General features: G+C 41.3%; 1 long non-coding RNA gene across 1 annotated transcript in view; it reads right to left on the reverse strand.

Moving 5' to 3' along the window:
- The window catches only part of LOC149868606 (uncharacterized), a 119421-nt gene that overhangs the window by 25969 nt on the left and 69045 nt on the right, over nucleotides 1-24407 (reverse strand). Inside the window, exons 5-7 of the long non-coding RNA XR_016441293.1 lie at nucleotides 20007-23914; nucleotides 18168-18261; nucleotides 14881-15050 (exon numbers count right to left, since the gene is read on the reverse strand). This is a non-coding gene — a long non-coding RNA (uncharacterized LOC149868606). The remainder of the gene's footprint in view (nucleotides 1-14880; nucleotides 15051-18167; nucleotides 18262-20006; nucleotides 23915-24407) is intronic.

Below are 24407 nucleotides of genomic sequence, written 5' to 3' on the forward strand. Positions count from 1 at the left end.
ATACAAGAATTAACTAGCTTAGCTGCTTGTTAAATCAACTTTAGTTTAAGACAAAAAACAAAGTTACTGAGATGCTAGTAGCTCATACATCACTAATAATTTTTCAAGAATAGCTAATGGCCACTCGGCAATCTGTTACTAGCCTGCTTTGTGGATTTGCAGCATTCCTAAATCTGCCATGTGGAAAGGCTAGCTACATTTATCAAGTTCTGTTCTGTTTTCAATAGCCCTCCCTCACTTCAGGAGTTAGAAATGGTCTATATTTTATTTTACTTGTATTTGTGAGTTATTTGAAATCTATGTTTAGTCTCAATGAACTAGCAAGCTGAGTGATAATTCGGATGTTGCACCGTAACAGAACTAGCAAGGAAGTAGCAGCAGCTTCCTTCCTCTGCAGAAGATTGAGACCAAATTTATTGGGGGAAGAATTTCTGATGCATATTGGCAAACACTAAAGTTAATTAGTGTGGTTAATGGGAAGGTTGATGAGGAATGTTATTTTGATAATTACACATTATTTAACATGCACTAGAAAAGGTTTCTATCCCTCCAGTCAAGTTGGACTTTTTATTTGTCTCATTTTATTAGACACTTCGATCATCTGGTGAAAAATTCTATATCCCATTTATAATTAAGAACCGTATAACATCCACCTTTGTTCTCCCACCAGCTGCTTGTCCGTTACACGGTACCAAAGAGCTGGAGTTTGACTATACTTACATTAGCTATTTAGTTTTAGTAGACAAGCTCATTAGGAGGACTTGATGCTTCCCCATTGACCTCACTGAAAACTAGATGGGTAGCTGTTTTACTCAGGTTCATATTTGTATTCTTTGGTTTCCCTTCTTATACCATCTACAAGCTTCACAAACTTGTCTGAATTTGTCCTTAAATAACCATGTGACCTAAAGAACCATTTTCTCTATGCAAATAAAAAACTGGGGTTCCGTGACACAGTGACTCTGCAATAGGATCTCTGTGGCACTGTCTAAACTCAGGGCACAAGCAACAATCCAGAGTCCCTGCTCACTGTGCCACTTTACTATCTGGATCTACTTGTAGATCTTGAAAATCCTAGAAAATGAGGCACTTTCCCTACATTTTAAGTGAGGAATCTTGGGCACAGAAAGAAGTCACTTGTCCAAAGTCATTCCAAAAGCCAAAAGCAAGGATGAGAACATGATTCATGTTCCTGTCTTTATCCAACTGTAGGCTTAAATCTCACTATTAATACAAAAGTTATACTTTATTGAAGTTGTTATAATTTATTCTCCAGTCATTAGAAACTTAGCACCTTTAAGAAATATTTGTAACTTTCATACATAAGTTCCTCAGAGGAATAATAAATTGATGCCCATTCAATTTGGGCAGCAGTGACCATGATACAATTAAGATGAGGATCCTGAAAAAAGGAAGACAGGACCTTGGATTTCAGAAAAGCAGACTTTACCTTACTCAGGAAACAGATGGGCAGGATTTCCTGGGAGGCCAGTCTAGGAGGAAAAGGAGTCCAGGAGAGCTGTATTTTAAAGGAACTTTACAGAGGGTGCAGAAAAAGCCACCCCGATGTGCAGCAATGAGCTTGGCTTAGCAGACAACTTTTCAGTGAGCTGAAATACAAAAAGAAAGCTTACAACAAGTGGAAACTTGAACTAACAACTTGGGAGGAGTATAAGAATATTGCTTGGGAATGCAGGGATGAAGTCAGGAAGGCCAAAGCACAATTGGAGCTGCAGCTAGCAAGGGATGTGAAGGGTAACAAGATGAAAGGCAGGGAAAGTGTAGGTCCTTTACTGAATGGGGGGAAGCAACCTAGTGACAGATGATGTGAGAAAGGCTGAAGTACTCAATGCCTCTTTTACCTCAGTCTTCACAGGCAACATCATCCCGAATTACTGCACTGGGCAGCACTGTTTGGGGAGAAGGTGAGCAGCCCTCAGTGGTGAAAGAACAGGTAGGGACTATTTAGAAAAGCTGGATGTATACAAGTCCATAGGGCCAGATGCCATGTGTTTGTAGGTGCTGAGGGAGTTGGCTGATGTGATTACAGAGCTGCTGGCCATTATCTTTGAAAAAACTCATGGTGATCAGGGGAGGTCCTGGATAATTGAAAAAGGGCAAATATAGTGACCATCTTTAAGAAAGGGAAGAAGGAGGACCCAGGGAACAACAGACCAGTTAACCTCACCTCAGTCCCTAGAAAAATCATGGAGCAGGTCCTCAAGGAATCCATTTCTAAACACTTGAAGAAGAAAGTGAACAGGAACAGCCAGCATGGATTCACCAAGGGCGAGTCACCAAAGGCGAGTTGCCTGACCAACTAGATAGCCTTCTATGATGAGATAACTGGCTCTGTGGATGTAGTGAAAGCAGTGGATATGATATACCTTGACTTTAATAAGACTTTTGATATGGTCCCCCATAGCATTCTTGCATGCCAGCTAAGGAAGTACTACTGGTTGGATGAATGGCCTGTATGGTGGATAGAAAGCTGGCTGGATAGTTGGGTTCAATAGGACTGATAAATGGCTTGGTGTCAAGTTGGGTCAGTCCTGGGGCCAGTTTTGTTTAGTATCTTCATTAGCAATATAGAAGATGGGATAGAGTGCACTCTCAGCAAGTTTGCAGATGACACCAAGCTGAGGAGAGTAGAAGACACGCTGGAAAGTTGGGTTAAGATTCAGAGTGAATCCTAGAGTGACCTAGACAAATTGGAGGATTGAACCCACAAACATCTCATGAGGTTCAACAAGGACAAATGCAAAGTCCTTCACAAAGAATGGAAGAATCCCATGCAGTACGACATGGCTAAGCAGCAGCTCTGAAGAAGAGGACCTGGGAATAACAATGGACAATGCTGGATACGAGTTAACAGTATGCCCTTGTTGCCAAGAAGGCTAACAGCATAATGGGCTGTATTAGTAGAAACACTCCCAGCAGACTGGGGGAAGTAATTATTCCCCTCTATTCTGCCTTGGTGAGGCCACATCTAGAGTGTTGTGTCCAGTTTTGAGTCCTCCACTACAGAAAGGATGTGGACAATTTGGAGAGAGTCAAGCAGAGGGCAACAAAAATGGTTATGAAGAAAAGATGAGGGAATTGGGAGTATTTAGTCTGCAGAAGACAAGACTGAGGAGGGATTTAATAGTAGCCTTCAACTATCTGAAAGGGGGTTCCAAAAAGGATGGAGCTAGACTGTTCTTAGTGGTGGCAGATAAGACCATTGATCCTTGTTCTGTCAAGTCGTAGCAAGGGAAGTATAGGTTAGTTATCAGGGAAGAAACTCTCTCACTAGGGGGGTGGTGAAGCACTGGAATAAGTTACCTAGAATGGTGGTTGAATCTCCATCCTTGGAGGTTTTTAAGGCCTGGTGCAACAAAGCCCTGCCTGGAATGATCTAGTTGGTGGTGATCCTGCTTTAAGCAGGGGGTTGGCCTAGATGACCTGATGTCACTTCCAACCTTATTTTTTTCTGATTCTATGATAGTACGTAGTATCCTATGGCTGAGTTAATTAATTTATTGCACTCTAATGCAGGTATACATATAGATGGTTACTCTTTCCTGTGCAGCTACTTGGTCTCTTGGACAACTGGTACCTCCTGAGTTGAGGGGGAGCACTTGCCCCACCCCCCAGCAGCCAGTCAGCGACTGGAGGAGGGGGGCAGGGCATGGCTAAGCATGCTGACATATGTGAAACTGGCATTAAGTGACAGTAACACGTTGACTTGTAAATCACACTATCAATTCACCATACACAAAATGCAGAGACTGGGATAAGTATGGCAGAACATAAGGTCCATTGAGTCTTCCTGAAGTTCATAGTTAACATACCTATGTGCATTCTTGAACTTCACGACTTTTACAAAAAGCTGCACAGACCTAAGTGTTTTTTTGGAAGCAGGATATAACTTTGAAAAATCTTTTCCTAATAAAGTTTTTTATACAATACAATCAATATCAGGCTATAGTCTCTCTCCAATACTCAACACTTTTATTGTATTTTTTATTTTAAATATTTAAAGTTTGATAGTAGGTTTTTGCTTTACAAAAATAATAAATCCATAATTTTGCTGATGGAAGGAGCTCATAGAAAATTTAATAAAAAGCATACCCATCAACCCTAACTGAGTTTGAAATCATTACCTTTGAAACATGATGCAAACAATTCTATCCAGGTGGCTGCACAAACTTTGGTACTAATCTGCAGAAACGTTCAGATATCAAATTAACTACAGGAGAGCTCCCCTATTGTTGCCCAACTTGATTAAAATCACATTGTGTATGGAGGCAAAAATATGGAAACAGATTAATATAAAAGCTATGAAAAGTTAAAAACAAAATGTGCTTCCTAGTTCATAAAGTCTACCTCTCTGCAACATTTAAGAAAAATTGGATCTAATTTAGTATTTTATTTTGACTCGAGAGAAAATGCTTATACGATACTGTTGAATGAACACATTTCATGAATGATAAAATTTCTTGATGGCCACTTTTTAGTCACAAATATATATGCATGTTAATCCCACTAACGTCAATGACTGCTTCAAGTTTGTACCAGCAGATAGCATTGGAATTCCCTCAAATGTTGCAAATATACTGATCCATTTGACATTCAGTCCTTGAGTTTAAGAGGTTTGGCATGGCTTCCAGTTCTGAGCCTGAATGTTTTGTGGTGCCAATCACTGCACCTGCATTCTGTGGTTGGGGTTTTAAAGAGTGTGCAACACTGACCTAATTCTACTCACGCTGAAGTCAAGGAATTTTACTTCTACTTCATATAGACAGCTATGCCAGTGCAAAGTGCTCACTGGAGATACCTCCCTTATTTGGATGTGCAGTCTTCTTTTGGATGACTAATACTAAATATGATGCCTCCTATCATTTATATGTGTTTTTTATGAGAAAAAATACGCTGAATAATTTTTCAATCTTCTGCTGGCCTGGATTCCTAGAGATGTACATGGGAAATGAAAGCAGCAGGTGCACACATAACTTTACTTATATGCTGGACATTATGTTAGGATCTCCTAAAATCATAGGCCATAATCTGCATGCAAATTAAGTATTCTAATTCAGGTAAAGCCTGTTACTTAATTCAGGTTCATAAAGGCAAGTTTAATGCAGATCAAAATTAATTAAATTTTGTGAGGTGCCAAATGAAGCTAATTTACAAGTGCAGCTTATAAAATATGTCTGTATCTATATCATTGAGAACTCCTGTTCTACTGAAAAGAAGACTGGGAATTGTGCAGTCCATTTCCTCCCTCACCCTCCCCATTAGAAAGCATAATCAAAGCATTAGCTCTCATCCAAGGTGATGGACTGGATCTTCTTGACAGGAACCTACTACTTAAGTTTAGCAGTAGAATTGATCTTACTTAAAATCCTCAATAGAGCAAATACATTGTTTTTAAATAAGTGGTTCCCACTGTGTTCAACAAATTTGTTTCTCTACAGTTGATGGGATTTGTGGGTTTTGGTCATGTCAGTTTCAGGAAGCTGGGACTACTGATCCCTGTTATGAAGATTGATCTTTTCCCCACATTTTTCTTCCATGTAATATATATTGAGATTTACTGATGAAGAGTGCTATATATATGTTTTGTAGTATCATTATTAAGACTCTCTGATACAAGCAGGGATCAACTGTTTATCTTCTAGACTGGGGTGGGCCTGGAGGGCCACTTAATGAGTTTTGATGAGGTTTTGAGGGTCACAAGGGTAGCCCTGCCCCTGGTCACCATCTTGAGAGTACAAGTCCCACCTGTAACCCCTGACCTTTGCCACTGGAAGTCCCTCCCCTTGTCCCCTGGACATAGGCCTTTTGGGAGGGAACTGCTGCCATCTTGGAACCAGGAAAAATCCAAATTATATGCTAAAAGTCAAATACCTATTACAATATATTTTAATTTTAATACAAAAAACATTTTGAATGATGTGTCTTTGTATACTGTATATAGAGGTGATTGCATAATAACTCCAAAATAGTCTTACTCTTGTATATTGTGTGTGGAGCTGTAGGGTGTGGTTGGGGGTGGGTGTTTGTTTATGGTAGGGTTTGTGAGGGGTGTGTCGTTATGTGTGTGATAGAGTAGTAGGACATGTAGGGAGGTGTGTTTATATGTGGGGTTTTGTGGGGGTGTGCGGACCCCCCTATACACTCCCCATCCCCATGATGCATAAACCCCACTGCTGGTAGCAGCAGCGGGTAGAAGGTGCTCATGCCCCATGCAGGCACTGCCACTAGTGGCATGTAACTCTGGCCAGCACTGGAGAGGAGCACAGCCTGGTCAGCCAGCCCCTATTTCCTGGGGCTCCGCAGGGCACATGTGCAGGTCTTGGCACTTCCATGCCCCCCAGGGGAAGCCCCACAAGATGCAGCTGGTTGCCTTTGCTGCTCCCTGCTGTGCAGGTGTCAGGACTCTGCTGGAAGTGGAGGGGAGCCCCAGCCCCTGCTTTCCAACATAGGACTGGGACCAAAGTAGGGAGTGGTGAAGACAGTCAGGTCCATCATGCAGAATTTCCCCTGGTGGCAGAGCTGCACATGTGCTGTATGAAGCCCCATGCAATAGAGGCAGGTCACCTAGCTGCGCTTCTTGCCAGCATGAACAGCACTGGCCACACACTGCCAGGTGGCAGCACCTGTGCATGGCACAAATGCCACCAGTGCACACCACCTGCTGCTGCCAGCAGTTGGAACTGAATGCTATGGGGAGGGGGGAAAGAGCGCAAATGGTCTCCACACACACCTCCACCCTCTCTCACACCTATATCCTGTCCACCCTAGCTCTGCTCTTTTACCGTCCCTCTGGAAATGGGCTCCATGTTGCCAAGCCCCAGCCCCATGCTCCCTGATGCATAGACCTCACTGCTGGTAGCAGCAGCAGGCAGAAGGTGCTCATGCCCCATGCAGGCACTGACACTGGTGGCGTGTAACTCTGGCCAGCGCTGGATAAACTCCTGCCCAACTGCAGCTCCCTCTGCCCCTGCCACTTCCCTACATGGTGTGACACTTCCCTACTTAAGCGAGTGGGATGCTGGGGAAGCTAAGCACATCCCCCAGCAGCTGCAGTAGTGGCAGCAGTAGCCCTGCCCAGAAACTGCATACTGCCTGGGTCAGGCCATTCCACCCATGAGGCTGGGAGCAAGGCATGTGGTCTAGCAGGTGGGAGGAGGTTCAATTAATTCGTGGGTGCCCGTAGGTTGGATGAAATTGCCTAGCAAACCAAATTTGGCTAATGGGCCATATTTTGCCTGCCCTGATCTAGACGTTAAAGAGCTACAAGTAAAAGCAAAGGAGGCTATAAACATTTATTTTAATTTGAAATGGATCCAAGTGAAAAGTTTATTATGGGTCTGGGTCTAAAATAGCTGCAAAATATGGAGAGGTTCAAATCTGGCCTCATTTGTAATTTTACTATGGCTAGTCTTATTTATTCAGTCAACAGTATAAGTCCACTATTACAGCTACAACAAGGCAATGGATGTTTTTTGGGGACCATTTTCATAGTTTGAGTACTTTTTCCCCCTCACATCTCAATTTTTGACAGTTTCACATTTTAAAAAGTTGATCATATCTACTTGTAGATCTTGGAACACAATGTTACAAAGTGATGTATGTGGCTGGGAAGTCAGGTTGCTTACTCGTGAGTTCCTCCTGACAAACCCAGCTTGGCTGTTACCACCTTGCTCTTCTCTAAGTTCTTACAAATAAATTGTATGATGATAGGGGTGTAGGTTGTAGCTGTGCTGGTCTAAGGACATAGGCAGACAAGGTTCTTTGGGTAAATCTGGTATCTTTTATTAGACCAACTCAAATAGTTGGAAAAATTCTTCTTAGCAAGCTTTCGGGCACAAACACCCTTCTGGCATCTGCCTGCTTTACCACTCCAACCAGGAAGACCACAGACCATCTGCAGATGCTTCCTCAGCCTGATGAAGGGTGTTTGTGCCCGAAAACTTGCTAAGAAGAATTTTTCCAACTATTTGAGTTGGTCTAATAAAAGATACCAGATTTACCCAAAGAATCTTGTCTGCTCTTGTATGATGGTATGCTCTCAGATCTTTCAGGGTATTGAAGTTAGAGTGACCAGTCTCTAATCCTGCACATCCACCACATTTGTCCTTTCCCAGTGTTCTGGGACCTCACCCAAATTCCATGAGTGCTCAAATATAAGAGGCAGTGGAACTGGCTTTACTTTAGCCACATTCTGGAGCTCATTAGTGCCCTGCTGATTAGAAATCTCTAGTATGTTCTTTCCCTAATCTAGGCTGAGTATCTATCCCCTGTCCTTGCTGTTAACTGTATCAGTCATCTGATAGCTGAGACTTTTTTTTTTTTACTTTACTCATCACCAAAAAAGGCATTAGACATTTCAGCCTTGTTCACATTGTCCATTTTTAGCTTCTTCCCATTCAGTAAGGGGTGCCTACTCTTTCCTTGGCCTTCCTTACTTCCAGTATATTTATATAATGCTTTTTACATCCTTTCCTACCTGTATCATGTTGTGTTTTTCTCACCATATATTTGTACAGTAATAATATCCATTCTTAATAATATGGCCAAGCTTCTACTTTGTGAGATTCCTTTTTTTTAGTTTCAAGCCAGTATAATGATTTGATAATGCAGGGATAATTGTTTGTGCTCAGAAGTTGGTAATAAAAATTTCATGATCAGAAAGAAAGGCTGCATCTACATGAGATGCTGACTGGGTAATCAAAACTGCACATTGATTTAGTACTTGTATAAATAAGTATTAAATAAATGCACAGTCACCCAAGTTACTGTGCAGTAGTGCCAACAATCACTTTTTTTGTAGTGCTAGGGTGCAGTAGCCTAATACTACTGCATAGTAGCATTGCATCACAGTTTTTGCCATGTGATGCCACTGCACAGTAGTATCAGGCTACTGCGCAGCCAGTGTCTCAACATGGTAAGTATCAACATGGTCAGGTTACATTACATCAAACACATGAAGGTAGTGTAAGAGACATGGTTTGTTAGTGTTGCAATAATGGAATATATAAGAAGGGATTGACACTGAATGACGCATGAAAACAGAGACTACAAACAAAAGTAATCTTTGGAGCAGGATCTGTTGTGCCAGATGTGTCCAAGTGCAGCTGATCTATTTCACTGGTGTCTACATACATTATCCTGCAGGGTCAAGCCCTTGCCACTCCAGGGGTGCAGGGGTCCAATCCTATGGAACAACATCCCTGCCCTGTGTCGGGACCCATGTCTGCATGCAGGAGGTCCCATGGAGGTTCTCCCACTTGCAGATGCATGTTCCGAGTTGGGACCTGACCACCTGATGAGTGTGCCACATGAATTTTCTGCAGCGGGTTTTCTAGGGCACACCTCTGCAAGCACACCATAGGAATGCCTCATAAGGGAATTCCAATCATGCATAATAAGGAACACACATCTCCATTTAAAGCATCATAAACTGTGACTATCTTTGGTCCATGGCAAGATTTTTGGGCACTTGAAGGAGTGAAGACATTTACTTGCTTGCAACTTATGCCACCATAATTTTTTTTTCTTTATGGCAACACAAGGGTAACGACTGTTTGCACCCAGAGACAGTCAAGGAAGCGAGACTAACAGAGTGCTTCTATCTTGCTACTTTGGGTTGACACTGAATTAGTTCAAAGACATGAGTTGCCAACCTACCTATACTACCTTGAAGCAACTGCATGTCAAACAGTGAGAAGAGACAAGTAGCAGGCACTGATTCCTGAAGGAAATTGAGCAGGGCTCATCTTCGATTACAGGCATTAGAGAGGGAAGTAGAGTATAAAAGGGTTAGGAATTGTATGCTTGTAGACTTACTGTACTTGCAGCTTTTAACCTAGGAGAGTTCTAGGCACATGGCAGTGCAGGATGTGCACTTTGGAAATTGTGACACTTGGGGTCTGATATTTAGAAGACCTGGGGCAGGCTGAACTGCTCTAGGGAAAGCTTCTTTTTTTATTCATTTTTAAATAAGTGTGAACAGTTGGTGGATTTAGCCTACAGCAGTGGTTCTCAACCTTTTTAGGCTTCAGGCACCTCTCAGAAAATGCCACCTCTTAATTTTCACTTATTTTTCCATAGTCAAAAAAAGAGCAGAACGGTTCTCCAGTGGCAAAGAAAATATTCTCACCTCTTGTAGTATAACACTATGGGTTCCAGTTTGAAATCTCTCGGCATTTATACACGTGCTCTGGGAGGCAGGGGAAGGGGCACTTTAATTAATCACAGCTCTGAGAGCTGGATTCTGGTGTCTGTTGGAGCACAGTAATTATTACACTCCAGCAGACAATTAATTGAATCTGCTTCAACACACTGTAATTACAGCATGTTGGAGCAGCCTCCCTGCATGTGTATAGGAGGCCCCTGGGCTTATCTTGTGTATGTTTGCACACAACAGGGCTAACATTGCATGGTACCTATGATACCCTTGAAAGGTTCTCAAGGCACCCCAGTTGAGAGTCACTGGGCTTGAAAATGGCCCTGAAGACTGGCATAGACATAGCTACAGTGTGCATACTGGACAACTGCACAGGCAGAGCTGGAAGCTTTAAGTTATACTGTCATTGTATTGTTCAGGTATGAATACATGGTACAGGTGATGCAGCCTCGGATCACGTTCCCTTTTCCAATGTTGCACATATGTCAGTATGTTTTAGGACAGCATAAACAGAGTATGGTTTTCTTACAAGTTACTTGCACCTTCCCAATGCTTTGCACAAATTTTCCTTATATGCCCTATAAGAAGAGGGACATGAAAATTGGGGCCTTGGAACAATGCAAAGCCCTTATGTCTTTAAAGAAAACACATAATAAACTCTATTAATTTTCTGCTGTTCAGTCTAGGGTTCCATCAGAATATTTGTAGTAAGCTGTTTTCCAAAATTTTATACCAATCTAGCTGTGGGGAGCAGGGGCAAATTTTAACTTCCCTCTTATTATTTGTTCTTCTTACTAAATAGCAGTGTTATTGAAGCTCTTAACAGCAAGTACTAAGCAATCTGGAATAGCCCAATTATTTTTTCCTTCATGAGTGAATTTTTCTTCACCAGATACACAGTCTTGCAGAGATAGATTCATTTCTATTAAACACTGTAAAAGAATATCAGCAGTAGACACTTAAAAAAATATTTTGCTCTTCCTCGATGAAACTGAGATGGATTACTTTGTCGCAATGCAAGCAACACCACCATTTTGCACCAGTGACTTAACATTTGTCATATCAGCTTACCATGTAGTAAATTTGTGCTGTACATTTATTTGCCTATGCATTTTGAAGGTACTACACAGCTTTATCTAGTATCTAAGCAACCTATATTTAAGAAAAACACTTTGTCCCAATAGGCCATGTTTTGTACTTCACTCTGGCAGTATAAATATTTTGGTTTGCCTTCAGAACAACTATTTACACTTCAGTTTTGCACTGCTTCAAGACATGGTGCACAAAGAGACTTAATTCACATAAGCAAGATCCTATAGCTAGAGAGAGAAAGTAAATATAGCCAGGATGCTACTTCCTGTTTTGGATGTAGTGTGTATTAAGTGGCTGCAACATGGTTCCACACAGCATTGCCATGCTGTGTACACAGAAGATATGTACAAGTTTTACATTTAAACTGCCCTAACCAAGCTTAGGAAAATTTAAATACTGGAGTATGCAAGCACTCACAGGGCTTAGGTCACCCTAATGATGGTGTGCCTGATCTCAAGTTAGTCCTTATCAGACAAGAACTAATTTTAGATCAGCATAGGTTAACCTGACCTAATGAATACTCTTGTGTGTTCCTATCACAGCCTTCGGGCTGGGAAAACCCAGCTCCACTCCACAGGACTGGGCCTGTGCTGTTTTTACTCCCATGACTTAAATGCTTGCACACAATATTGACTGATGTTTAGGTGGCTTAAACTAAGCAGCCTAAACTTGTGCTTAGACTCATGAACACTTGTTTGCTCCCACATACAGCTTTCAGAATGGCCCATAATTCTTTGACCCCTCAAAAGTTCCAAAATAGGAATCTGAAACAGACTTTATGAAGACTATGATCATCCTAAAATAAGCCATGAATGTACTACATTAAACACAGAATAAGGTTTGTCATATAGAAAACCAAACCAAACCAAGTCTCCACTATTTGATAAAAATACAAGCAAAACCTTTCAGCTTAAGGGTTGCTTGAAATTAAAGATCATATTTTATAGAAAATTTTCATAGAATCATAGATAAGTAGGGCTAGAAGAGACCTCCAGAAGTCATCTAGTCCAACCCCCTGACTGATGCAGGAACATCCCTATCCAAACCATAATCTAAACTCTACATAAGCCACCATCAAGCCTGACAACCCAGACATAACACCCTAACCTGCCACAGGTAAAATATAGGAACCACAGCAGCCAAAACCCTATCTCTATGAAATGTTGTCAGTATATACCCAACAGATCCCAGGTAGAGGGTCATGACCCACACAACAGAGAAGAGAGGAAAAAAATGACAGCCTGTACCAACCTGACCACAGGGTAAAATTCCTTCCTGATCCCAAATATGGTGATCTGTCTGACCCTGAGAAGAAGGGCAAGACTCTGTAGCCAAGAACCTCTAGCTTTGATCCCAGTAGGAACACTGACATGCTCCAGTCAAAGTCCCTAGCCCGGGTGTAAACAGCACCCAAAGCCTCTGGGAAGGCTTAAAACACCCTGACACATATAGCGGAAGCAACCAGAAGCATGGGAAATGAAATACTTCTGATGATCATAGCTATGCATAGATCATCCCCAGTGGCTATCCAACCTCTTCTTGAGCACCTCCCATAATGGAAAAGTCTATAACTTACCTAGGCAGTCTGTTGCAGTGCCTCATTCTCATAGTGAGAAAGTTTTTTCAGTCTAAACTTACTTTGCTGAAACTTCAAGCCATTGGTCCATATCAGAGACAGGCAATTATTTTGGGCGGAGGGCAGCTTACTAAGTTTTGGGACACCATCAAAGGCCATGTGACAAGCAGCCGAGGACACAAATATTAATTTTTTAAATTTTTTAGTGGCCCCATGCACCAGACAGAATGGTCTGGCAGGCCTCATCCAGCCCATGGACCGCATTTTGCCCACCCCTGATCCATATCATCATGTCTTCAGGAAGAGAGGAGAGGTGTTTTCCCTCTTTTTAATGGCAGCCCTTCAACTATTTGAAGACTGCTGTTATGTCCCCTCTTGAGCACCTTTTGTTCACACTGAACATGCCTAGCTCTTTCAGCCTCTCTTTGTATGGCTTGCCTTCCAAGTCCTTGATGATCCTTTTTGACTGCCTCTGGACCCTTTCTAAAATGTGGAGCCTAGAACTGTACACAGTACAACAGTGTTTAATAGAAAGGCACTATCACCTCCAATGTCTTACACCTACTGCTTCTCTTGATGCATCCCAAAACCACATTTGCCTTTTGTGCAGCTGCATCACACTGCAGACTCATATCAAGTCTGTGGTCTACCAAGAAACCAAAGTCCTTTTCCATAGTGCTGCCATACAGCCAGGTTTCACCCACTTTATATTTATGTTTTTTTTATCATTTCTCCCAAGGTTTAGCACCTTGCATTTGTCTGCACTGAACATCAGCCTGTTAGCTCTAACCCAGTTTTCCAATCTGCCAAGGTCCCAACACAGCCACGTATGCTATTAACCTTTTTGGCAACAAGTGCACACTGTTGGTTTATATTCAGCTCATTGTCCACTGTAACCCCAAGGACCTTTTCTGCAGAGCTGCTTCTTAGCTAGTCAGCCCCCAAACTGTAGCAGTGCATGAGACTGTTCCATCCTAAGTGCAGGACTTTGCAGTTGTCCTTAGTGAACTTCATGAGATTTCTTTTGGTCCAATCCTCCAATTTCTCAAGGTCTCTGAATCCTAGCCCTACCTTCCAGTGTATCTACTACTCCCCCCCACCAAGCTTGGTGTCATCGACAAACTTGCTGCAGACATACTCCATCCCATCTTCCAGGTTGTTGATGAAGATACTGAACAAAAACTGGCCCCAGGACTAACCCGAGACACTCCACTTGATACCGGCTGCCAACTAAACATCAAGCCATTGATTACTACCCTCTGAGCCTGATGATCCATTCAGTTTTCTATCCACCTTACAGTCCACTCATCCAATCTGTACCTCCTTAGCTTCCTTGCAAGAATGCTGTGGGAGACTTTTGATATGGTGTTGCTAAAATCAAGGTATATTATGTCCACTGCTCTCACCACAACCACAGAGACAGTCATCTCATCATAGAAGGCTAGCCAGTTGATCAGACATGACGGATCCTTGGTGGCTGTGTCCACATGAGCACAGACATTTGTTTCCCCAGGAACAAACAGTAGCAGCACACCTTGTGCCACTGCTACTTGTCTCTGGAGAACACCTGTGCCATGTGCCCTCTGGCATGCAGCAGGTTACCACAGGTAGGGTAGGGGAGGCTAGGGCCGGCAACTGTGCTGTGCCCAACAACCTTACCTGGAGTCCTGGGGGCCTTGGAAAACTGCAGCCTTGGCAATCCTGCTGTTTGGAGCCTGGCCGGCAGATAGAGCATGGCTCCAGCCAGCCAGATTCCAGTTTTGGGTGGTACGTGTTACCTCCTTGTCAGCGCCCCTCTTTTTTTGTGTTGTTTTTGCATCTTCCAGGGTACACCCCCCTCCCCCCAAATGCTGCTACTTTGCAGTGCAGGGAACACCTAAATGCGTGGCACCACAGATGGGTCTGCAGCACCACGTACCACACGGCCATGCTCATTTGGACTCAGCCAGTGAATCCATGCTAATTGCTCCTGTTTACTTTCTTCTCTTCCAAGTGCTTAGAAATGGATTTACTGAGGACTTGGAGGATGTGCTACCTTTTCTCTTCATTGCTCTTCAGCCTCTCCAGTACCAGCCTCTTATAGCTCTTGTCCAAGTAATCTTCCTGGCCCTGGATGTCATGCATCATTGATATCCATGCTTCCAATTTTCTCCTTCCAGGCAGTCACCAGCTTACCCTTGGTGCAGATGAAATGCTCCTGACCCTCTAGAAAGAACACAAACATGGCAAATCCAAACAAGTCACAAGAGTTGTGCCTCCTTTGCTCCCTGGAGAATACTAACCCTCCCTTCCTTTATAACCTTTTCCAGGATGTATCTCCTGTTTTCTGTTATCTAGTATTCTCCTCAAAATGCATAGCCAAGATTTTCTGTATTCCTTTTCTAGTTGAAAAAGTTTTTTTTTTTAAATGAAAAAAAGTTGCAAGAGGAAAATTGTAAGAAGGAAACATAAAATCTATTTTTACCCCCAAATTCAAAATGAGAATTTTTCAATTATTTATTTGGAGAAAACAATACATATATTTATGTATTGTTACATCCTTCTGTTTTAAGTATTTTTTTAAATTGTCATCACTGAAAGAAGATTCCAAAATCCTATTTTCTTGCTATACAAATTTCTTTAGCAACTGTACTACAACATTTTTTGCTTCTCTTCTTGTTGCCACCTGCATGTTTTGATGAAAAAAAAAAATGACCCTCTATACTGACAAGAATTATGATGGTAACCTGCCCCAAGCTTTGACAAACATAAGGATCACCTTGGACAACATACTATCAGAGGTGTACAAAGCAAGCACTGCAGTAAAAAAGTTATCATTCAGATATACTCCATAATTTCAGGGATTGAGGAGGTTGGGAACTGGGAGATGGCCCCTCAGGCTAAAGATAAGTGGCTTGATTTGCATCAGAGCATTTTGTGCCTCACCATTTCCAGACCCTGAAGACAACCCACCCCAATGTCCTGCATTAAGTACCTGCGAATTACTCAATTTAACACTTTGCCTTGGAACAAATCACAGATAATTTTACTTAATTGCCATTTAAATCTAGTGCACAAGTGGCTGGGCTGAGCCTCCTTAGATGCAAGCCTTACCCCAGCGTAATCAATGCTGCTTCAAAGCAGTTGTGTGTTTTTAGTCTCAGTTCCAAGGAACCTAGTACAGGGACAAAACTGCAGGAAAAGTCTGTATTACCTGCTCCACATTTAAAATTTGTTATTATTTTGGTCTCTCATTCATATATGTCTTATGTACATCTGATAACTACAGGCATTACTAGCCTTGAGTCACCTTCAACTTCAAATACAGCTTAATGAAGTCAGTGCTAAACCCTAACACTAAAAGCTTCACTACTGCTTAAGGAATAGTGAAATAAAACCACATCACAATAAATATCTGTTATTAATAAAAGGTAGAAAATATCCTCTCCAAAGGCCATTAGGCAAGATATCAGTGTTTGCCCCTAACAGCAGGCTCCAATAGGAAGAAGTACTTTCAAAGTGCCAACCATGGACTTGAGATAAACAAATATTTCAAGAGAGCAAGCTATCTAGGAATTATGCATTTTCAAATACTAAACCTATTAAAGGAAGAATAAAATGTTATATATTTCTTTTATTCCTTTCCCCAAAACTTGCAACTTTTTTCTTTATACATACAATGCTTACTGAGTAGCTAAGATACTGCCAATATTGTGTCTCAAATTTTATTTCTAATGAATAGTTCTAGAATAAGACTATGAAATCCTTACTCTCTTTGTTCAATCTATCCCACTGGCTTGCATATGATTATACTACATTTAGTAAAAAGTTCATAAAAAACCCATCAGTCTTAAATTGCAGACTCATTCTCTTAGTTCTGGACCACATTTAATCCATAAAAAAAAAAAAAAAAAAAGTTTCAAATAGCTCAAGTACACTTGCTTCAAATACTAAAGTAAGTATTGCTATTGAACTCACTTTTTTGTGTTTTAGGGCCTTGTTACACATTGTACTTTGAGCTGCTCAAGCGTTGATAAGTGACCATGCTAGCTTGAGTTTGAGAAGTCACACCTTAAGGCTCAAAAGCTTCTCTGACTGTCACCCACCTACACAGCTGTGACTTCGCCCTTATGAGCCATGGGCCCTTCATGTCCCAGCAGCCCCTGCCGCTATTGCTCCAGAAGGTCTCCATAAAGACCCCAGGAGCTACAGGTCTGTTACAGCACAGGGCCAGCATCTCCTGGGAGAGCACATGGCTGGGTGGAGAGCTATTCCTGGGCTGGGATCTTGTAGCAGTGATAACGCAAGATGGAGCCAGGGAATAGCTGCAATCCACTACCCAAGGGGCATGCAGGCATCAGATTGCAGATCTTCAAGATCCCAGCTCCAATCCCAAAACAGCTCCCCAACCAGCTGCATGCCTTGCTAGCATGCCACTTTGGCCACTCTCTGTGGAAATGCTTGCACCATGCTGTCATGGTCTCACAGCTCCTGGGGTCTCCATCGAGATCTGTTGGAGTGACACAGGCAGGGGCTGCTGGGAAATAGAGTCTAGCCACCAGCCAGATATGCAATTTTGCCCACCTCTGCACTAGAGGACTAGCAAATAAGGGCCTACATCTGGGAGCTGCCAATAGTGGGCTGGTGAACCAGGGCAGGCTTATATCCTTGTTCTAGATGGAAGTGTTTGAGAGATGGGTTGGGGATGGGGGACAGAAACATGAAACTGGGAAGTGGAGAGTTAATAGGATGGGATGGGTAATAAAAATGGAAGGAAAAAGGGAAAAGGGATTGGGGAAGGGTGGTGAGATGAAGGAAATCAGTTACTGAATGGTAAAATAAAAATAAGTTAAAAAAAAGAGAAGAATTTAAAACAAAATAAAGAGGAAGTACATTAAAGAAAGTTTCATGTTTTAATGAACTGGGATTTGGGATAGGGGTGTGAGAGGTACAAGCCACGCTTCCCAGGGCAACTGGCAGGTGGGAGCAGTAGAAGAAGGCAGTTCTGGGGGAGCTACTGCCAACAATGCAGAACTTTCAGCCACCTGAACTTTGTTGGAACAGTTAGTTGGAGAAGTGCACACCCATCCAAGCAAGGGTCAACACAGTTTAAACTTTCCAAATCATTTCTTCATTCTAGCTGTTCCTTTGGTGTAGAACTTTTGCGCCACATGGAAAGCTCTAAAATGTTAAGTAAAATGCAATTACAGATATTACAGTGGGTGTTGTGTCAGAGAGAGCTAACTGCAAAGTTTTAGTTTTTCAGACTCCAGCAGGGGTCAAAGCATTATAACAAAGTTATGTCAGCACAATTACAAATAAAACAATTTTTTTCCTACTTACCAGGTTCTAGGCATGGATTTTTCTCAATTCAAGTAGCTACTTTCTGTTTTCCTGAGATGTGTTTTTTCTTATTAAGGTTTGTCTCTTTATTGTACTATGTACAAGAGAATGAAAGACCGGAGAACTCTGTTAAGCATACCAGTTACACTTTCTTTACCTTTTTTTATACACAACATTAAACCTAGTATAGTTTCCCTTAAAACTGCAAACCTTCTCCTGTTTTCATTCTATGCTCTTTATGCTTTCTGGGCTTTGTTGAAGTCAAATCAGTCTGGCCTTGCTAATAGGCTAGATCAACTAATTCACTTTAATGAAACTCTGCCTTTTTGCACCAGCTGAAAATCCAGCCCACTGACTTTACATAAAAAGAATAAGATTATCGATGCTTCAACATTTCCACCTTGTACCACATTCTCTTAGAAGGCAGGGTAGATTTGCACCTTACACTCTAAGTAAAAGTGCATATGTATGTACATGTATATATATAGCACAAGCCTTCACAGGCTGAAGCTCACTTCATCAGATGCTGATCATCATCAGAGCCTGAGCCTGTGAAAACTTGTGCTATATATCTACCTTGACTAGTCTATAAGGTGCAGATATACTCTGCCTCTTACTTGACTTCAGGCTAACACAGCTAACTATCTTTCTCTACATTCTCTTCTCAGTTACACCACCTGTGTAAATTGAGAGTGACTGCTTTGTAGTTAACTGTCAACCACTTCCAAAGTGTATTTCATTTAAAAAGACAGGTGTTTTTTTACAGGCAGGAAATTAATGGGGTTACACTTTCAAAACCTTACAAAACATTATTCATCTTTTTAACTACCAGCATTTTGTATACTCTCAGAATGCTAAAATAGTGACTTTGTATGCGGACACCCATGCAGAAGTGACTGAGTATATAAGTATAAATATGACTACAGCTCATAGGTCATAAAAGATGGTAATATTATTTTATTACCACCAATATGGTCTTTAATTGAATCAGTGACTTTGGTGAAAGGCTCCATATTACATTACCAAGGCTGTGTGCTATCCAGCTTTCTCCATGCCAGGCATTAAAAAAAAAATAAAAAATCGTGCCATAGAAATTATTTTTGCAAGCTAAAAAAGTGGGTGAAATAGAAATTAAGCTCTCAACACAAAAGCAGATGCTAAATTACTTATAATTTGAAGCTTAAACTTTGTCAGTGTCCTTTTTGCTCAGTTCTATTTAAATGTAATCTATTTTACTATATAGGAAAACAGCTTTTATGACACTTATTTTTGTGTCTAGCTGTCATGAAGTGTCAGGTAAATGCAGCCACTGGCTTCCCTGACACAGCACAATTCAGGATACAGCACAGCATTAATATCACATAGGAAAAAAAGTAATCACATTGATGATAGGTACAAAAATGTTCTTGCTTAAGCAACATTTTGGGGACAAGCCGCAGTGAATAGATTCCTTCTAAAAGTAAATAGATGGTTTAGTTTAACGTTGACATTCTTAGTTTGCCATCAATTTACTATTCTGAGTGTTTTACGTGAACTAAACATAATTTGTATATTGCTTTCACTTATCTGAGATAATTTGAATTAGACATCACAAACTGTTCAAGGAGACTGTCCATATTAGAAGCTAGCAAGAAACATGCAAAACTGCAAATTTGCATGGGGTTAAAATGCAAAGAAGCAGATTCAGCAGTGGAAATAGTTGTTTAATTTGGTGAAATTCATCTGCAGCGATTGTGGGTCTTGACAGCAGTTGCTACAGGGGCTGGATCTCGCCAAAGCAGACTTTCACCTCTAACACCCAGTAGTGTTGTTCCTTGTCTGCTGATCTGTGTTCCTTACCTGTTGGCTCCTTCTACCTCTCTCACCCTCTGGGGGAAAGGAGAGGAGGCTGGCTGATTGGTTGGCAAATAGAGGGCAGAAAGTCTTCACTAGAGGCATGAGAGAAAGCCCAGAAGGAAAGACAGAAGAGGCTCTAGACGAAGGAGAAACTTGGCAAGTTGGCTGAGAAACAAATAGGCAACAAGCATCAAGGCACAGTAAATATGAGTTTTCTCACAGCTTCCTTCCTCATGTAGGTAGTAACCCCTGATGAGTACTAACCTGCTGGCTGAGAAAGAAGCAGGAGGAGGGGAACAGACAGCACCCCTTAATGATGTTCATTTTGGGGGGGAAAGATGTCATTGGGTTCCTGTAACCTCTTATATTTTGGTCTTTATTCATCTGGGATTTTTCTGACTTCCCTGTTGTTCATTTTATTTAAGTAGTCACTTATTTATTTTGAAGTATGCATGACTAGTGTTCTGTCTCCTCTGGGCTCTAAATTTCTCATGCTTATTACCACTCTGTAGGGGACTTCAAGCAAAAAGTTTGGTTAACAAACTGTTTAGATATGTATAAAGCAATACAAGCATGGAGAGAAAGTGTTTATTATACTTTGAGGCATTTTTATGATATCTCTTTATGCTTTTATAACTCTGAAAGGGCTTCACTTTTGGAAGTTAGTATCCATCAAGGAAGAATCTAGGCCTTGCCAAGTGAAAAAAATAAGCCTGAGAAGTAAAAGTCTGGGAAAAGACTGCCAGCATAAGCACTGCAGACTGCAAAATATGCTATGGACACTCATTTGTTTGTAACACTAAAAAAATAAAGCCCTATGTAGGCAGGTACATGCACAACCTCCTGACCAGTCATCTTAAAGGTACACTGTCCCACAAGAGGTGACAAGGGGCTGCTGTTTTGCTTCCCCCACCCCCAGAGGAACCTGTCAGAGAGGTGGTGGTAACAGAGGCTGCCTCCAACTGATGCAGAAGACTTGTGAAGGCAGAAGTCTCTCCTGCTGCTGTGTATGATGGCAGCATCAGCTATTGGGGCCATCCCCTTGCAAAGGCAGCCCTCCCTGCTGTTGTCATGGGTGCACTAGCTGTTGCTGATGCTCTTGCAGCAGCAATGATATTGGCTGCTCTTTCTACTGCCACCACATCTGTTGCTGGTTCTCTCACAGTGGTAGTAGCAGGAGGACCTGTTCCCACTGCTACCTTCAGCATGGGTGCACCAGCTGTTGCCAGTGGTCCGGTGGCACTGATGGTGGCAACAGAGTCCCAGCAGGGCTCTGTTACAGCTCACCATGATTGAGCAACCTGTTACAGTGCCATCTGCTCTTTCTTTGCCCTTGGAAGAGGATGGAGACAGAGAGCGGAGCACTGTGGGATGCTGCAGGTCCAACAGACCCCTGTAGCACTACGTGTAACTTTTGCCACAGTATACACGGCCTTACCCAAATGTAGCACTATAGAGAAGTTCCTCTCTGAGAGAGAAACATTTTTATGGCAGATCTGCCATTATTTTTTTGGTGCTACAGGTGGCATGAATGTATGAATGATCAATTTTTGTAGTGCTATAATAGACACTTGTGCTGCAGATGCGATGCATGTACACAGCCAATTTTCCTGTTTACCTGAAGTTTACTGAGCTCAGTGAAGGACCACCCAAGCCAATGTACTTTCAGCCTTGTCCATAGGAACACGAGTGGTGCACATGCCTACTGCTGGCTCTCTGCACAGGGATAAATTCTACCCTTGATGATTTATGCAAATATATGGCTGCTGGTAGAACTGAATTAATAGAATGTTGACATGTTATTAATTTTCTTATGAGATTTTTAAAATGTTATTATTCGCAGTTTCTTTCTTGGACAGGAAAACATTTTAGGAATTTCAATGCAAGCAGTGTTAATATAGATAACAGCGATGAATTTAGTGACCACATATTGGCCCCAGCATACAGAATAGTTAACCAGCATTGCATGTGGACTATGGCGAGGGATGAATTCTTTCCTTGAGGAGAAGCTGCAGTTGCTGAGCTTGTCTGTGGGAGAGAATGACTAAAGAAGACGTGGCCATAGAGCCAGTCATTGAGCCCCTTCCCACTCTCCTGCATAAGAAACGCTACCTATTCATGTTCCAGATTGAACAATCCAGATTTTATAAATCCCCCACTGATCCCCAAGCATAATGGCTGTGTCAGTTATATTGTACCTAGAGTGTTCTGTGACTATCCATCACAGACATGGATTCACCTCGTCAATATATGAAAATCAGCGCATTCACACTTACTGTTTTTCAAGCATTTATGGCTAGAAACCAGAGATATTAGAATTCTTATAAGCAAGCAGCAAATCCTTAAGAGCTTTCTTTCAGATTCATGACGTATCATACTGTGGAATCCAGATTGTCTACTATTGACTTCTAGGAGGAACTGAAGACATTAGCTTTGACATATAAATAAAATTAGAAGCTTACATACAGTGCTTTGGAAGATGGGTGTACATCATCAGTACAGCTGGTTGGATAAAATTTGATAGAACTATATTGCATAGTAATATGCAGTTCCAACAAAATTGAACTGTTTTATGACTGGATCAGTTTCACCAAAATTTCATTTTGGAAGAAAACCCTAGGGGAAGGGGCCATGAGCAAGAAGGGGCAAGAGGGGTTGTTCTAGTAGTACTGAAAAATCCCATTTCTACATTCTACAAAATCCCTTTTTCAGAGAAAACTGTTTAATCCTAACAGTTATTTTCAATATGTAATTTTGTATTGTACATAATGATACCAAATAAAAAATGCTTAAATCAAAACATTTTTTTTAATTGTCAAAAAAATACCTTTTTAATAAACCAGTTCTGTGGAATTTACCTCTGGGAGATTTTTTAAATGTTTGACTTTCACTCAGATTTAGAACAAAGCTGGCTGGGTTTTTTTACACGCTGAAATCCTTTGTGATATGGAACTTCCATTCTCTGCACAGTTTGGAGCAGTATCCTTGGTATTATCATGTACCTAAAGTCACACAATCCTAATCCAGAGACTTTTTCAAACATCTGGAATATCCTGGGACACACACACATATGTATATCTATCTATCTATCTATCTATCTATCTGTCTATCTAGAGTGATAGATAGATAGATAGATAGATAGATAGATAGATAGATAGATAGATAGATATTTGAAACACACACACAAATCTATATATAGATACATATATTTGAAAAAAACTTGCTTTATTCTTGCATGATATAGAAAGAGGTGCGGTCAGCAAAGCCAGTGGTATTTAGAGACCCCTCCCTTCTTTGCAAAGTGCTTTCCGTGAGGGGGCACCAGCTGTGTAACCTTCCCCTTTACTTTGTCCATACCATAAAGCTGTATTGGAAACTTCAGGGAAAATTGCTGAGTCCATTTTCTCACCCAGCCTTTTGGGAAGAATGGACCAATTAAATTTAGTATTGGTAATAAAAACTGACTTCATCAGGGATATGATTTCACCTTTGTTTTCTGGATTTTGGTTGAGGAGTAACTGCTGTTTCAAGCATCTTGCAGCTGTATTTTTTTCAATCACTCTGCTGATATACTTAAAACACAATGTTCAGCTATCCTCTGATCCATTGGTACCTAATCTTAAACCAAGAAGCATTCACAAAGCCTCCTAAGCACAGACACTGTCTTATAGGTGAGAACTTGTTTGGAGCCCTCAATAAGGCAAAATCTAACAGTCTCCAAAGTGGATGTCTCACTAGAAAGACCAAAATCTGGAGGCATGCCCCAAGCACACCTAAATCATGACACTTACCAGATTCTGCAACAGAAATGCCGAAGGCAGGCCTTCAAGAAGTGAAAAGACGGCACCATGTGCACATAAGAATAGTGGAGGGCTTGAGGAAGCCTGTCCTGATAATTTCCAGATAAGTGCCTAGTAGGATTGTAAAAAACAAATAAGCCCAGTTGCTTAAGTGTTACTTAGGTCTTGCACTTTTGAAAACCTCACTGGGTATCTATTTACATCTTTAGGCGACTAATTACTTTTACAAATCTGATCTACAAATCTGTTAACATCGAGTGGAGCAGCGTAAATTCTTAAAATTACTTAAAGGTCATTGAGTTCAGTTACAGTTAAGATCTGGGTCTGAATGTCTCTCCCCTACAAAAGGTTACTGACTCTGCTGTTGCATCATGTGTGACAGTTAAAAAAAATGAGTCCCTTAGTGTGCAATACTATTATTATTATTATTACTTAATTAAAAATGCTGGTCCTGTCACTTTCTCAATTCTCCACTGAACTGTTGACAGTGCAATAATTACATTTTTTTAACTGGGTTTTTTTGTTTTTTTTACATTCATATTCATTTATCAGACATCTGTAGTCCTGACAAGATGTGCTAAAGTGCTCCCTACTTTCAGGATCC

Source organism: Crocodylus siamensis, chromosome 3, assembly GCF_052110815.1.
Source record: "Crocodylus siamensis isolate JL-2025a chromosome 3, ASM5211081v1, whole genome shotgun sequence".
Classification (NCBI taxonomy): domain Eukaryota; kingdom Metazoa; phylum Chordata; order Crocodylia; family Crocodylidae; genus Crocodylus; species Crocodylus siamensis.